The 15,315-nt window shown below is 37.7% G+C and overlaps 1 protein-coding gene across 2 annotated transcripts in view; it reads left to right on the top strand.

The window, feature by feature from the left end:
• Window positions 1-12,496: 12,496 nt before the first annotated feature.
• The window catches only part of EPYC (epiphycan), a 49,136-nt gene continuing 46,317 nt past the window's right edge, over window positions 12,497-15,315 (top strand). For both annotated transcript variants that reach the window (XM_069095137.1, XM_069095136.1), the window contains exons 1-2: window positions 12,497-12,696; window positions 13,247-13,362. The gene's annotated coding sequence lies outside the window, so the exon portion shown is untranslated. The remainder of the gene's footprint in view (window positions 12,697-13,246; window positions 13,363-15,315) is intronic.

Here is a 15,315-nt window from a genome sequence, read left to right as displayed (position 1 = left end):
TTGCAGCAATAATACTACTTAATAATAATAGTGATAATAATAACTAGAATTAATATAACACTTTAAAACTTTCAAAATCTTTACAAATCTTTTTTTTTTCTTCCCACAACAAACCTAAGACTTAGTTACCCATTTTACAGTTTTGAAAACTGGAGACAGAGGTCCTGTGATTTGTCCCGGGTCACACAGCTAGTAAGTGTCAGAGGCAAGATTTGAACTCAGGTCTTCCTAATTCCATTTCCAGTTGCTCAATACACCACAACATCTAACTCCATATCTATAGTCCATGTAATGTTTTTTTTCTTGCTACCTTCTTGATCCATCTCCTTTTCTGGTGACATATGCTTGGACATGAGGGTGATGTAATATTTTTTTTTCTTAATTAAAAGGGAAAAAATAGAAAAAGAAACTTCGAGCTTTTCTTGTTACTTTGCTCAAGTTCTTCTGTTATTGGTTTAAAGTGAAGTATGACAAACCAATGTACCTTCTAAAGGTCTGAATATTATCACTAATAATATTCAGTGGCTAGTCTGATGGGTCAATGAGATGATGGGTTGTATCAGTGACAGTAACTAAATCAGATCTTGGGTGGGGAGGAGTCATATGACCATGTCTAGCTACAGAAAAAGGGGATAAATGAAACTAACTTTAAAGATATGTTATGGCCTACATTAATAATGGATTATGTTATTTGGGGTCTACAATCACCTCCTATAGTTTTTCAAAGGATCATGAATTTGTAATTTTATTGCCTTTTGGAGTAGTCTACCTGGATGTTATCCTCATCTCCTTGAAGGCACATTTAACCATTACACTTGGTTCCTACAAGTCAGTGATCTCTTTTGAGAATTGATGCCCACCCCAAGAGGCTTGTACTATATTCTACCAGCAAGCAAGATGGCAAACATCTGACTGCCAACACAAGGATCTTTTCAACAAAGGAATCACATCTTACTCTTCTCCCATAATGACTGTACCAGTGGAGGTTCTTGGAAATTCTTGGGATCAAAGGTTTTTACTTCCTTATTCAGGAATCCACGGCAAATTAGTTGTCACTACCATCCAAACTTAATTCCTTACCATATTTTCCACTGGTCTTTGTTAAAATGGATCACATTGATACATAACTATATATCTTGCTAATTATTATTCACAACCACTGAAGAGGGGCACAAAGGGGGACATTGTAGAGTGGAATGATACCTACATCCATCTGTGACCTTATCAATGTGGTTAGGTCAGAAGTGGGCATGGTGGAGTTGGACCACCGTCACACCAGGGCAGGGGCAGAGATTTCACCTGACTATCATAGAATACAAAAGCCTCAGAGAGGTAAGTTACATCAAATAGAATATTTAACCAATTCTGCTAAGCGTGTGCTTCATAATTCTGTGCAGTCCAACTTCAATTCTCTGACCTTATCTTGGACCTCCCTCTTTCATGCCAGCCTTTTAGGCCTCTGAGAAGTTCATTTTCCTAGCCAGCCCTAGGGATGGTACCTACTCTCAAATCCTACCTTCACTTTTAGCAGTCTCTTTTTCCTTTAACTTTTTTGAGTAATTTTTCTCTTGTACTAATAGTTTCCATGTGTTGAGAGCCAAAGTATGCTGAAGGATTTGTCAGCTTGAAATAGAACGGTTTTTGCTACTCTACCAGAGGCTACTCTGATATTTTAGCACAAGGGTGAAGAGTAGACAATCATTTCAGCAAAATAGAATTAATTTATGCAGCAAGGTTCCATTGCAAGACCTTTGGGTTACTTAGTAAACCTCTATGGGATGTGGTTAGGGTTCATCTCCAGTTGTCCTAATATGTATCTGGTCACTGGACCCAGATGGCTCTGGAGGAGACACTGAGGCTGGTGACTTGCACAGCCCTGCCTCACTTAAATCCAATTCACTTGCATGTCCTCTTCGAGAACGAGAATGAAGGATGAACAACAACAAATATCCCAAATGGCAATAGGGCCTCAGTTGACCCAGGTGCTTCTTCTTTCACTATTCACATTCATCAATGTGATGCCCCAGGGCTTTCTCTAGTTCTCTCAATTTAACATTTCTCCATCTTTAGACAAAATTTCTGTGCAGTCACAGAAGTTTTTTTTTTTCTTACTTTAGGAAGGTTTCATGATATTTAGGCTCTGATATATTATTATAATATCTGATATTTGATTAATGAAAATGAAATGATATTTGTAAAGTGCTTAGCACAGTGCCTGTAATATAGCTGATGCTTAATAAATTCTTATCCCCTTTCCCCTCTAATGAACAAGTCAGAAAGTTGTCAACATTATACATTTCAATAATGAGAGATTATCATACATTTCTAGAAACCATAAGGATAGTATATTCACCCAAGTGCCCAGCTAAGTCTCTCCCAAAATAATGAAGGCTGCTTGCTTGGCCAGCCTCTACGTGTTGATTAATTACCTCCTTCTAAAAGACTTTGTAGGCTACATATGAGAACTTTCAGATGCTTCTGATAACCCGTTTGATGAAGAATCTGTCTACTAACATTGTTCTATGCTGGTCATAGGCCAATAGATGACATAATGGGGAAAGTGTTAGACTCAGACTCAGGAAGACCTGAGTTCAAATCTTATTCAGCCATGTCCTAGCTCTGTGACCTTGTGCAAGTGATTTTGCCTCTCTTTGTCTCAGTTTTCTTATCTGTTAAAATGAGGGGATTGGATCTGATGACCTCCAACATAGTTTTTTTTTAAAGGAATATTAACTTATTATTAGTTTTCAACATTCGTTTTCATAAGATTTTGAATTCTCCCCTTACCTCTCCTTCCCCCTCTCCGAGAAGATGTACAATCTGATAGAGACTTTCACAAAGAAGAACTAATGGGAGGAACCACAAGAAAGAAGAAACAAAATGAAACAAGAAAAGTAAAAGAGAACAAAGAGTCTGCTTCCATCCCCATTCAGACTCAAAAGTTCTTTCTTTTGATGTGAAGGGCATTTTCCATTGTGAGTCTTTTGGAGTTGTCTTAGAACCTTGCATTGCTGAGAAGAGGTAAGTCCAGAGCTGATCCTTGCACAATGTGGCTGTTACTGTGTACAATGTTCTCCTGGTTCTGTCCAACATACTTTCCAGCTAAAATTTGCAGACCTGTGAGAGCTTCATTTGAGAGGACTAGCATCCTGTGTAGGGAGACAGAGGTTTAGGGACACTAATATGAAGCTGATGTAAGGAAAGGAAGAGATGGAGTCAGTCAGGAAAAGAACTTAGCCCATCTGGCAGTTTCCTCTATTAAGTAGTTATTCTTGATCACTGACTGCTAACTCTGTTTTATGCACATTATTTACAGAGTACAAGTACCACTTGTACCCTCTAAATTCTATATACTGGGGCAAAGCCTTGTTTACTTCATCCTAGTTACAAACTCCACTGTTGTCTCTATAATGTAAATAAATCAGTACTTTATGGAAGCTGATTTTTGCTCTGCTAATGAACATGCCAGTGTGAATGGATCAATTTATAGCAGGCTTAATAGAGTGCATTGAGGACCAAATAATCATAACTTCTTCCTTCCTTGAAGGTGATCAAAGGTTTTATTGCAGACTGAGTCCCATAAATCTACTCAGCTATACTCAGTCAGCCAGAAAAAAAATATTTTATGTCAAATCTATTTTCAGCTATTTTGTTTCCATCTCCAAAAGTTCTTCCTCAGTTCTTCTTACTATTTGAACTTGTATTAGAAAGCATCTTTCAAATTACATTGTTATATATCTCATCTTTATTACTATAAAGCAAGGTTCTCTGTTAAGCCTGTCCAGTTATTTTGATAAGTAACTATACCTAAACTGAGAAAGAGATATCATTTCAGCCAGAGAAGTCTAGCAACTTGATAAATTGTTTTTAAATTCGAAAATATAGGCAATTTTATAAAGTCAGATAAATGTGGCATTGGGTTTTTGCCTTGCAAATTACCCTGGGACTTCATTTAGTAAGACTGTAGGTACAGACTAGGGTTGACAATATTAGTCCTGCATTTCAAGTAGTTTAAAAAAAAAGACTATTTTTTTTTTTTTTGCTTTTTGAAGGGCAATTAGGGTTAAGTGACTTGCCCAAAGTCACACGGCTAGTAATTGTGTCAAGTGTCTGAGGCTGGATTTGAACTCAGGTCCTCCTGACTCCAGGGCTGGTGCTCTATTCACTGTGCCACCTAGCTGCCCCTAGACTACTCTCTCTATATTAGAAATTAAATTCAGATTTTAAGGATTATTTTTATAAGAAAGAGAAAAAGGAAGGAAGGAATGAAAGAAGGAAAAAGGAAGAAGGAAAGAAAGAGAAAGAAAAGAAGAAAGAAAAAAGAAAGGAAGAAAAGAAGAGAGGAAGGAAGAAAGAAGGAAAGAAAGGAAAAAATAAAAAAGGAAGGAAGGAAGAAAAGAAGGAAAGAAAGAAGAGAGAGACAGAAACTACTCATAAATAGAACTGATTGCTTTGGGAGGGAATGAGTTTTTGATTATAATGCTCATGGAGGGGAACTCCCTAAAGTGGTAGTTCATAAATAGTTTTAGCTAGGCAACAGACCTGGGAAAATTAGTGGTTTCTGGCCAGAAAATTCTCATGGGTGATTGTGAGCTGCTAGATACTGCTTCCTGCCCACCCACATACATCCAATGATTGGGTTCAGAGCCAAGCAGTTAACACTGTATGGTATGGCTACTTGGCCCTGAAGTTCAAGCATACAGAGCACCAGTGCTATAGATGTGAGTGTTAGTGGAATGGAGATATTTGAAAATCCCTTAAGTTAAACCTGCCCCAACAGGAGTAGCCCAACCCCCAACTTCTTTTATGAGAGAATGGCAGAAGAAACAACCTATAAGCCCTACACTGGATCAAATGGGATATGACCTTATAGTTAAGTAGACAGGAGGTTGTTAGAAGACTAATCCTAGTTTGGCTACAAATTGTATTTGTAACATTGGAGAAGTTGCTTCTCTCCCTTGGATTTTTGCTTCCTCAGCAGTAAAATCATAGGATTTAACCATATGATTTTTAAGATGCCTTGCAGCTGGAACATTCAACTATTCTATAATTACAAATTTTTATGAAGTTATTTTAAAAATTTACTGTGATCATTTCCAGTCACCAAGAAAAGTCCAATGCCATATTTGTCCAACTTTATTAAAGGGCTACCTGTTCAATTCTAAAAGCCAATTGTAAAGGCATTAGACTTTCATGGCTGAAACTAAACCTATTTCCAGAGTAGATTGAGTTATTTATCAATATCTATGGACAGAAGGGTTTAACTGAAAGCTTTTTCACAGACTAGGCATCTATCATGACTTATGTTCCCTCTAGGGTGAGTCCAGGAGGAATTGTTCAGAGTTTAGTGTTTAACATTATGAGCAAATTACAACATATGTAGACAATCAAACCAGAAATAGTCAAAGGAGATACTTTAAATAAAATATATGATGAAAATTGTTTCTAAAATGGCTATATTATCAATGTCAGATGTGGGTCAAGTGATCAAGGAAGAAGAGCTTGGGGGAGGGAAGGAAGAAAAGATAAATGAAAACAGTAGGAAGCTAATATGATTTAGGAAATGCAACAGTCATTGTGATAAACATAGGCTCAGAGAATAAAGGAATCTTAGTGTTTGAAGGGACCTCAGGGTCATCCTAACCAGCCTTATAACTCATAAAGTAATCCTCTTCACAATACCCATCACACTTGGACAACCAGGCTTTGATTGGACACTTTCAGCAATGGGAAACTGATTGTTTCAGAAGGCAAGCAATTCCAACTGTGAATAATTTTAATTGCTAATTTAGAGCTAGTATTTACGTAGAGCTATAAATGGCTTTACATTTATTATCTAATTTGTACCTCAAAATAACCCTGTGAAATAGAAACTATTATTTCCTCCCTCTCTACTTCCCCCACCCCCCATTTTACAAATGAAGAAACAGAGAGTAAGAGATATTAGGTGATTTGCCCGCATCACACAGTAAGTGCTAAAGGGAGTATTCAAACTCAGGTCTTCCTGATTCCTAATTCAGCAAGTCCCCTAGGGTTTCATTTGTTATGACTATTGGAGACAGCCTGGAGTAGGTTTCCTTTATCCTGGATTTATATCAGCTAAAAAAAATTGCAACTCTCCCTATGACAGGAATAAAATTTTGAATTTAAGGAACTTTTTTTTAGCAAAAATAAACCATTTAGGGGCGACCAGGTAGCACAGCGAGTAAGAGCACCGGCTCCAGTGTTGAGAAGACCTGGAGGTCGAATCCTGGGCTCAGACACTTAGCACCCACCCAGAAACACCTGGCCGTGTAACCTTGAGCAAGTTACTTAACCCCGATTGCTTAAAAAAAAAAAAAAAGAACCATCTATAAGTGGAATTGCTTATTGTATGAGGGAATGTGTTTTACCCTGGGCAAGTGACTTAAAACAAATCAAATCAAACAAACAGAAAACTCTATCTGCCTCATTTTCCCCAGCTGTAAACTTGGGATGATAATAGCGCCTACTTCCCAGGGTTGCTATGAAGATCAAATGAGATAATATTCATAAATAATTTAACACAGAGCCTGGCACATAATGGTGGTTGTTGTCTTCCTTTTCTTTTCTTTTTTTGTCTTTATTAATTTGTTCCTTTACTTTGAGTTTATAAGATAAGATTCAGTTCCCTAGTTCTTTGAGTTTCAAATTTTCTTCCCCTCCCTCTCCTCCCCCCCCCCCCCCCCCCCCCCCCCCATAGCGGCATACAATCAGGTATAGGATCTGCAGATACTTTCACATTAGACATTGGTCAGGTTATAAAGAAGGATTGTGTCGGATGGAAAGAGGAAACCAAAACAACCAAGAAAAAGAAAGAGAGAAGGTAATTTGCTTCATTCTTCATTCAAACTCTGTTCTTTCCAGTTCTTTCTATGAATGTAGACATCTCTCTCCCTCATGAGTCCTTTGGAGTTGACTTATAGCCCTGCATTTCTGAGAAGAGTACAGTTTCTCAAAGTCGGTCATCACACATACGTTGTATCTGTAATTGTGTACAAATTTTTCCTGGTTCTGCTCTTCTCACTCAGCATCAGTTCATATAAGCCTCTCCAGATAAATATGAAGTCCATCTGTTCTTTGTTTCTTATTGTGCAATAGTATTCCATTACATTCATATAAACAACTTCCTTAGCCATTCCCCAATTGATGGATATCCCCTTAATTTCCAATTCTTTGCCACCACAAAAAGAGCTGCTATAAATATTTTTGTACATATGGGTCTTCCTCCCACTTCTATGGTCTCTTTGGGATGCAACCCTAGAAGTTGTATTGCTGGGTCAAAGGATATGAATTTACTTATAGCCCTTTGGGTATAGTTCCAGATTGCTCTCCAGAATGGTTGGATCAGTTCACAACTCCACCAGTAATGTATTACTGTTCCTATTTTTCTACATACTGTCCAGCATTTATAATTTTCCTGTTTTATCATGTTAGCCTATCTGACCAGTGAGGCGTGGTACCTCAGAGTAGTTTTGATTTGCATTTCTCTAATCAATAGTGATTTATAGCATTTTTTCATATGCTTATAGATATCTTTAATTTCTTCCTCTGAGAACTGCCTGTTCATATCCTTTGACCATTTATCAACTGGGGAATGACTTGTATTCTTATAGATTTGACCCAGTTCTATGTATATTTTAGAAATGAGGCCTTTATCAGAGACATTGGTTGTAAAAATTTTTTCCCAATTTCCCACTTCCCTCTTAATCTTGGTTACATTGGCTTTGTTTGTATAGAAGCTTTTCTGTTTCATGTAATCAACATTATCCATTTTGCATTTTATAATGCTCTCTAATTTGTGTTTGGTCATGAAATCTTCCCCTCTTCATAAATCTGACAGGTAAACTATTCCTTGCTCTCTCAGATTGCTTACAGTATCAGCCTTTATACCTAGATCATGCACCCATTTAGACTTAATTTTGGTATACGGTGTTAAATAGTGGTCTATGTCCAGTTTCTGCCATACTATATTCCATTTTCCCAGCAGTTTTTGTTCTTATGCCAAAAACTGGGGTATTTGGATTTATCAAATAGTAGATTATTATAGTCATTGACTGCTGAGTCTAGAGTACCCAATCTATTCCATTGATCCACTGTTCTATTCCTCAGCCAGTACTAAGTAGCTTTGATGACTGCTGCTTTATAATACAGATTAAAATCTGGTATAGCTAGGCCACCTTCCCTAGTATTTTTTTTTTCATTAATTCCCTTGATATTCTGGACCTTTTGTTCTTCCAAATGAATTTTATTACTATTTTTTCTAGTTCTATAAAGTAATTTTTTGGTAAATTGATTGGTATGGCACTAAATATATAATTTAATTTAGATAAAATTGTCATTTTTATTATATTAGCTTGACCCAGCCATGAACAATTGATGTTTTTCCAATTCGTTAGATCTGACTTTATTTGTGTGAAAAGTGTTTTGTAGTTCTGTTCATATAGGTCCTGGTCTTTTTTTTTTTTTAAAGCAATTGGATTAAGTAACTTGCTGAAGGTTACATGGCCAGTTATTTTGTGTAGGTGTTAAGTATCTGAGCCCGGAACCAATCCCAGGTCTCCAACTCTGGGGCCGGTGGTCTTAACCTGGGTTTGTTTTGACATGTAGATTCCCAAATATTTCATAATGTTTACAGTAACTTTAAATGGGATTTATCTTTCCATCTCTTGCTGTTGGATTTCATTAGAAATATACAGGAATGCCAAGGATTTATGTGGGTTTATTTTATATCCTGCAACCTTGCCAAATTTATTTATTGTCTCAAGTAGTTTTTTACTTGATTCTCTAGGATTCTCTAAGTATCCTGATTCCTTTGATTTATTTTTCTTCTCTAATTGCTACTGCTAATATTTCTAGTACCAGATTGAATGAGAAGGGTGATAGTGAACACCTTTGTTTCACCTCTGATTTATTGGAAATGCTTCTAGCTTCTCCCCATTACATATAATACTTGCTGGTGGCTTTAAATAGATGATACTTATTATTTTAAGGAAGGCTCCATTTCCTTTTCACTACCCCCTCCCTCAGCATTCCCTTCTTATCAGCCCCCCTCCCTTTTTCTTCCCTTCCCCCTTACTTCTTCCCTCCCTTCTAACTTCCCCTCCTTTTTACCCCTTCCCCCCTCCTACTGCCTGTACGATATGCTAAATTTTTATACTTAATGTAATATGTTATTTCTTCTTCAAACCAAGATTGACAGGAACAGATCTCATACAAAGCTCTTCTCCCTCCCCTCTTTTTCTCTATTATGATACGTTTTGTGTCTCTTCCCAATAGAGCCCTATGCTTAACTGGTTGTGTTATTCCCTTCTTGCACTAGAACCAAAGAGGGAAAAGCTCATATAATGCTCACCTCCCTCCCTTCTTTCCCTCTGCTATATTGTTTTTATGCCTCTTTCTGTGGCATAATTTACCCTTTTCTGCTTCATTCTTTCCTCTTCTTCCATTGCAGTCCCTTTGTAGCCCTTAATAAGGTTTTTTTTATCGTCATTTTGTGTTTATAACCATACCCTCTACTTGTCTATAAACAATTTGCTCTTATTAAATAACAGTGTGTGTGTGTGTGTGTGTGTGTGTGTGTGTTTTCCTTGTTTACCTTTCTATGTCACTCTTTTGGCTCATAATTGGAGGTTGAATTTTCCTTTGAGCTCTGGCTTTTTCATCAGGAAGTTCTGGAAATCCATTATATCATTGAATGACCATCTCCTTGCCTGGAAGAATATGTTCAGTTTCACTGGGTAGCTGATCCTTGGTTGTAACCCGAGCTCTTTTGCCTTGTGAAAAATTTTATTCCACTTGCTCCAATCTTTCAATGTAGAGGCTGCCAGATTCTGTGTAATCCTCACTGTGGTTCCTTGATATTTGAATTGTTTCTTTCTGACCACTTGAATTATTTTTTCCTTTACCTGGTAGTTCTGGAGTTTGGCCACAAACATTTCATGGACTTTTCAATTTGGGATCTCTTTCAGGAGGTGACTGGTGGATTCTCTCAATTTCTATTTTACCCTCTGGTTCTAGTATCTCAAGGCAGTTTTCCTTAGTGAGCTCTTGGAAGATGTTGTCCAGGTTCATTTTTTTCATCATGATTTTTCTGGTAGGCCTATGATTCTCACATTATCTCTCCTGGATCTGTTTTCCAGGTCAGTTATTTTTCCATTGAGATATTTTACCTCTATTTCTAATTTTTCGTTCTTGATGTTTTATTTGACTAATTCTTGGTTCCTCATGGAGTAATTTGCTTCAATTTGGTTGGTTCTAGTTTTTAGTGAATTATTTTCCTTGGTTAGTTTTTGGAGCTCTTTTTCCAATTCACACATTTTTTCTTTTTAAGGAGCTGTTTCCTTCATTGTAATGTTTTTCTAATTTTGCAATTTTGATTTTAAGAGAATTAGTCATTTTATCTTCTATCTCTCTAATTTGGTTTTCAAAGTTCTTTTTCAGCTCATCTAAGAATGCTTTCTGTGCTTGAGACTAGTTTCCTGTTGAAGCTTCAGCTGTGGGTGTGGAGTCAACACTGTCTCCCTCTGAATTTGATAACTCTCTCTTATGGTAGTAGGACTCCAGAGTCTTTGTCTTTGCAGTCTGCTTTTCACACATTTTGAGGAAGGGTCACAGCCACACCCTTCCTCTAGGGTTCCTAAGCCTTTACTGTTTAAGGTTTTGACCTGGGGCAATAATTACTATGTTTTCAAGGTCAGAGGGGGGGATTGGAGCAGCCAGGATTGGAGCAGCTGCCATCCTGGTCCCTGGAGATGCAGATAGGGGCTTTTTAAATTTCTAGTCTGTGGATTGGTAGTCCCAGGAGTAGCTGCTGCCCCTGCCAGGGGCCCGGCATCTGATTCTTACCCTGCTCCATCCAGTCCCAGCCCTGTGGTTATAGGCCTGGCGGTGGCCCTTGTGGTTGGTGGGTCAACTTGCCACCACATTAATCAGGCCTTGTCCAGGCCTCTGCGCACCGCAGTGTTGTCTTCTGGGCCTCTGCCTGCTGTCTTCCTTTTCAAAGAGGACCAAAATGGCTATGTTGGGGTCAAGGTACAGTGTGTCCAACTGTGGCTGCTCAGACAAAATGAGCTTGGAAGGCTTTACCACAGGTTAGGCAGAAATAGTTCCTTTCTGGGATAGAATAGGTACTTAAGAAATGCTTATTTTACTTCCTTTCCTCATGGAGTCCAACTCCTGCTACTCCAGATTGGAAAATTGTTCAGCCCATATTTAATCCTATTGTAAGAAGGAAAAGGTGTAATCTTGGTGTTTATAGAAATACAGAAGAAAAATAAGGTAGTTACAAGCTGTGAAGCTTTGTAGGGCTAACCACATGTGATCATCTACAAGGTTAGGCAGAAACTGGGGTTATAGATTCCTTACAAATTCATGTAAATCAAAGTCCCAAAGCTCATTGGTATGGGAATCTTTCCTCATTAGTGGAGATAACTTCCTGCCTTACATGAGGGGTGGGGTGGAGTTGTTCAGAGTGAGAGAATTTGAGCTCTTCAGTTTTGTTCAACTTTTCTTTGAGTTGAGTCTTTTCAGACTTAGGGCACTGCTGGGTCCTTGATTCAAGAGAGAAGATGGAAGATGCTAACTCCACTTCACTTTGTTGAAGGGTTACAAGACTCTGGGAAGAAGTCAATATGAGAGAAATTACCAGTCTCCACCACTTCCCTGGCTCCAGATGTCTACACTAGAGACTTTGGGGAATTTCCCCTGGGACTTTCTCTCTTGGTTGAGCTAAATTGCCTCTCTCCCAAAGGAAAAGGTCCTTCACTCTATTATCTGGTATATATTCCCTCATGTATACTTTTTCTATTTTTGTTTTGCTATTAACTTGAATTTCTTTGCTTCTGCACATGTATGTTCATTGTGGAACTGGGATACTGTTCCACCAGGCCATGTCTTCCAGCAAGCCAGGACAGAGTTTGGGATCATTCTCCTTCCAGTCAGAAGTCATCTTCTCCTCCAAGAATTGCTATAGTCAATGGCTCCTGCACTGACAAGGATCCAGCATCGACCAACTTTGGAAGTGACAAGGGCCATATTGTTATTTTGTCATTTTCAGTCGTGTCCAACTCTTTGTGACATCATTTGGGGTTTTCTTGGCAAAGATCCTGGAATGGTTTGCCATTTCCTTCCCCAGCTCATTTTACAGATAAGGAAACTGAGGCAGACAGAATTAAATGATTTGCCCAGGGTCACACACACAGTGTCTTAGGTTGTATTTGAATTCAGGTCTTCCTGACTCCAGACTCTGCCCTCTATCCACTGTACCTCCTAACTGCCCCAAACCTAAACACATCCATCTCAGGTTAGCTGTTCAAATCATTCTCTTTTTTCCAGGCAAATAAACACAATAGAGATCAAGGCAGCCAGAGCTTTGAGATCTATTCTTTGGTTTGTCCAAGCAGGAGCTACACTGTTTGTTCACAGCTGTCATGCAGCTGGAGGGGTTTGGGAAGAGAGAAGAGCAACCCATTTTTTCATGGGCAGTCCACAGAGAGTGATCTAAGGGACACATATTTCAGAGACAGGAAGGAAGAGAATAAGCTGGAAGGGATCTCCACCTTTTAAACTAATGAATGCCCTCCATCTCCATAACAGGGCTAAGGGGTTTGCTTGGTTATGCCATAGTACCTAAGTTCTTCAAGTAGTAAGTGGTTCAACACGGTGAACCAGAAGCAGGTAGAGCAGTTCTAAGCATAATTTATGGGGTGTAACCCTTATTACTTGGGAGGGGGGGCAGAGAAAGGAGAGACTGAAAAAGAGTAATAGACACAGAGAGAAAAATAAAGAAAATAAAACATAAGATACAGAGACACAGAAAGATACTGAGGAAGAAAAAACAGTGACAAAAAGAGACAGAGAAAGAGACAAAGAGATAAAGAAAAAGAGAGAGAGAGCATACAGAGACCCAGAAAGAAACAGACAGAGAAAGACAGAAGAGTCAGTGACAAAAAGTTAAAAAGAGAGTGGGAAGATACAGGGACAGAAAAAGAAAGATAGGAGAGAGAGACAGAGACGTCCTGATGAGATTGCATTGAACACATTTTCTAAGTATTCCTCATCTATAAAATGTAGAGTTTAGACTAATTCTCCTCTATGGACCTTCCAGCTTTAAATCCATAATCCTCTGGTCATCAGTAGTTATATTACTATTTTTTTTCTTAAAGGTTTTGATCCTATGTCATTGAAAGATTGAAGCCCTTATGTTTCTGCTTTGTTTTTCTCTTAGTTCTCTTCTGGTGCCACGTAAATGCTGCTCATGTATGCAGCCTGTCAGCCAGATGTTTGATGTGGCTATGAGTGAATCCTGCTGCAGACTCAGCCATCATGACAACACACAGCATGGTAGGACTGCAGAGACAACTTCCTTTTTAACCACAGCGCCAGCTTTGTCAGACACTTAAATCCCTAACAGAAAAGTTATTCGGTCAATTGCATATTTGTTTTTGAGTTAAACTTTTCTAAAAGTAGTTTATTGATATTTTAATCCTGTGTGTGTTATACATTAAGGAATGAAAAAAATTACATTTCTTAGGAACTTATTGGATGTCAAGCACAGAGGTATATCATAGTGTTCAAGGACGAACCTATGCTTATTTCTATTTGTGAAGAGGGGAGATTTTTGTTTGGAGGGGAGAGAAGAAAAAAAGGGGAAAAGAAATTTACATGATAACTTCATTATATATTTAAAAGGAATAGCAAGTTGTACAAATTAGATTTGTAATTTCATATGCAATCATCTTTTTTATTATACTGTTATGAAAATCCTTGTTTCATTCCATAAATTAAAAATAAAATAAAGTTATAAAAAAGAAATTTGGTTGAAGTAGAAAAGTCCTGTTAACTATTGAGGAGGAACTTTGATACTTCTGGGTAAATGCAAGTTGCCTTCATAACACAAATAAAGATGACATGTGAAACCACATAATGTGAATTTAGTGAGTAAAATGTTCTACAAAGCTGTATAGTATGCAATATAAGAGAGTACTGTCTGAGCCTACCTAGGAGCAATGAAAAATAAGCGACTTGTCATATTGAATTTTTTTCTTCTTTCCTTTGGCAAACAGTAGCATCTCTTACACTCTGCTCTATTTTCTGTGCTCACACATCTGAGAAAGGGGCTATATGTGTTTCACCTTTGTCCTTGGCTCTCTAGGCTGCAAGCTGTCATCTTTACTAATATTTTATTTGAAGGTATTTTATAAATGTACCCTTCCTGAATCGTCACCTTCTCTCACTTTTTTTCTATTTATTCTTCTTTCATGATCTATCTCAGTTGTCTATTGGAGATTTGGGCTATTCTGGCTACCCTATCCAAAGCCCAAGGAGGCATGAAAAGTTAGGAGAATATTGAATAGGGAAATGAAAGACAAAATGTAGTCTTCTTTTTAAATGGATATTAAAGGATATCACAAGCTGGAAACCCCAAATGAATATTTCATAGTTACAGGAAAAATTAAAGTCAGATCTTGTCTTGGGCAAAGGATTCTAGGTTAGAGCCAAAAGTCCATCCACCAAAGCCAAATGGAAAAGTCAAACTGGAAAAAAAAATCTTGCAAACAAGAAAATGAATTAACTTATTCAACCCAGAAAGAGTGATTTAACTACATTAGACAATGTGAAAAGAATTCAGCCAAGAATACACTAGACATTAATTACTGCAGGGTCAACGAGCAACAGAATCAGAAAATTTTGGCCTGAAAATAGAAGCTTTTGCTATCCACGTGTACATATTAGCCAGTCAAATTCAGGAGGCAGAAAACACTCTGGACTTTTGATATTTCACATCTGGCCTGTACTATTATTTCCCATTTTATGATTAAAACAATCTGGGGCTTCAAATACCTTCCTTCGGGAAAACTTTCCACGAGACAATGATGTCCAAGATGGGCAGTGGATTTGAACTTATTGCATCATTACTGGAAACTCAAGAAGAAGATCCATTCAATAATGTGCCATAGTGAACATTTCTTAAACTTGGACTTATTGAATATTTTCACTTGTGATATGAAGTGTCAAAATTAGGGAATTGACTTTGTAAATGACAACAAGGATAAAATTCAGTAGGGATAGTGGTAGAAGTAAATATTCAGGGGCAAAGCATAAATGATAATGTCACAATGTGGTGAAAAAATAGACACAGAAGAAATTGAACAGGGAAGTATAGTGGACCATAAACTGAATGTGATACAGCAGTAATAGAGAACAGACTTAATATCAAATTACCTTTGTAAAAATTAGTTAGTTGACAAATTCAAGTAATCTAGAACCTAGACAAACTAGGAAATGGAGAGATAG

The sequence above is a fragment of the Petaurus breviceps genome, unplaced genomic scaffold (genome assembly GCF_028583685.1).
Source record: "Petaurus breviceps papuanus isolate PSGF00001 unplaced genomic scaffold, PetGlider_PUasm1.0 225, whole genome shotgun sequence".
Lineage (NCBI taxonomy): Eukaryota > Metazoa > Chordata > Mammalia > Diprotodontia > Petauridae > Petaurus > Petaurus breviceps.
This window is presented reverse-complemented; position numbering and strand designations above follow the sequence as displayed.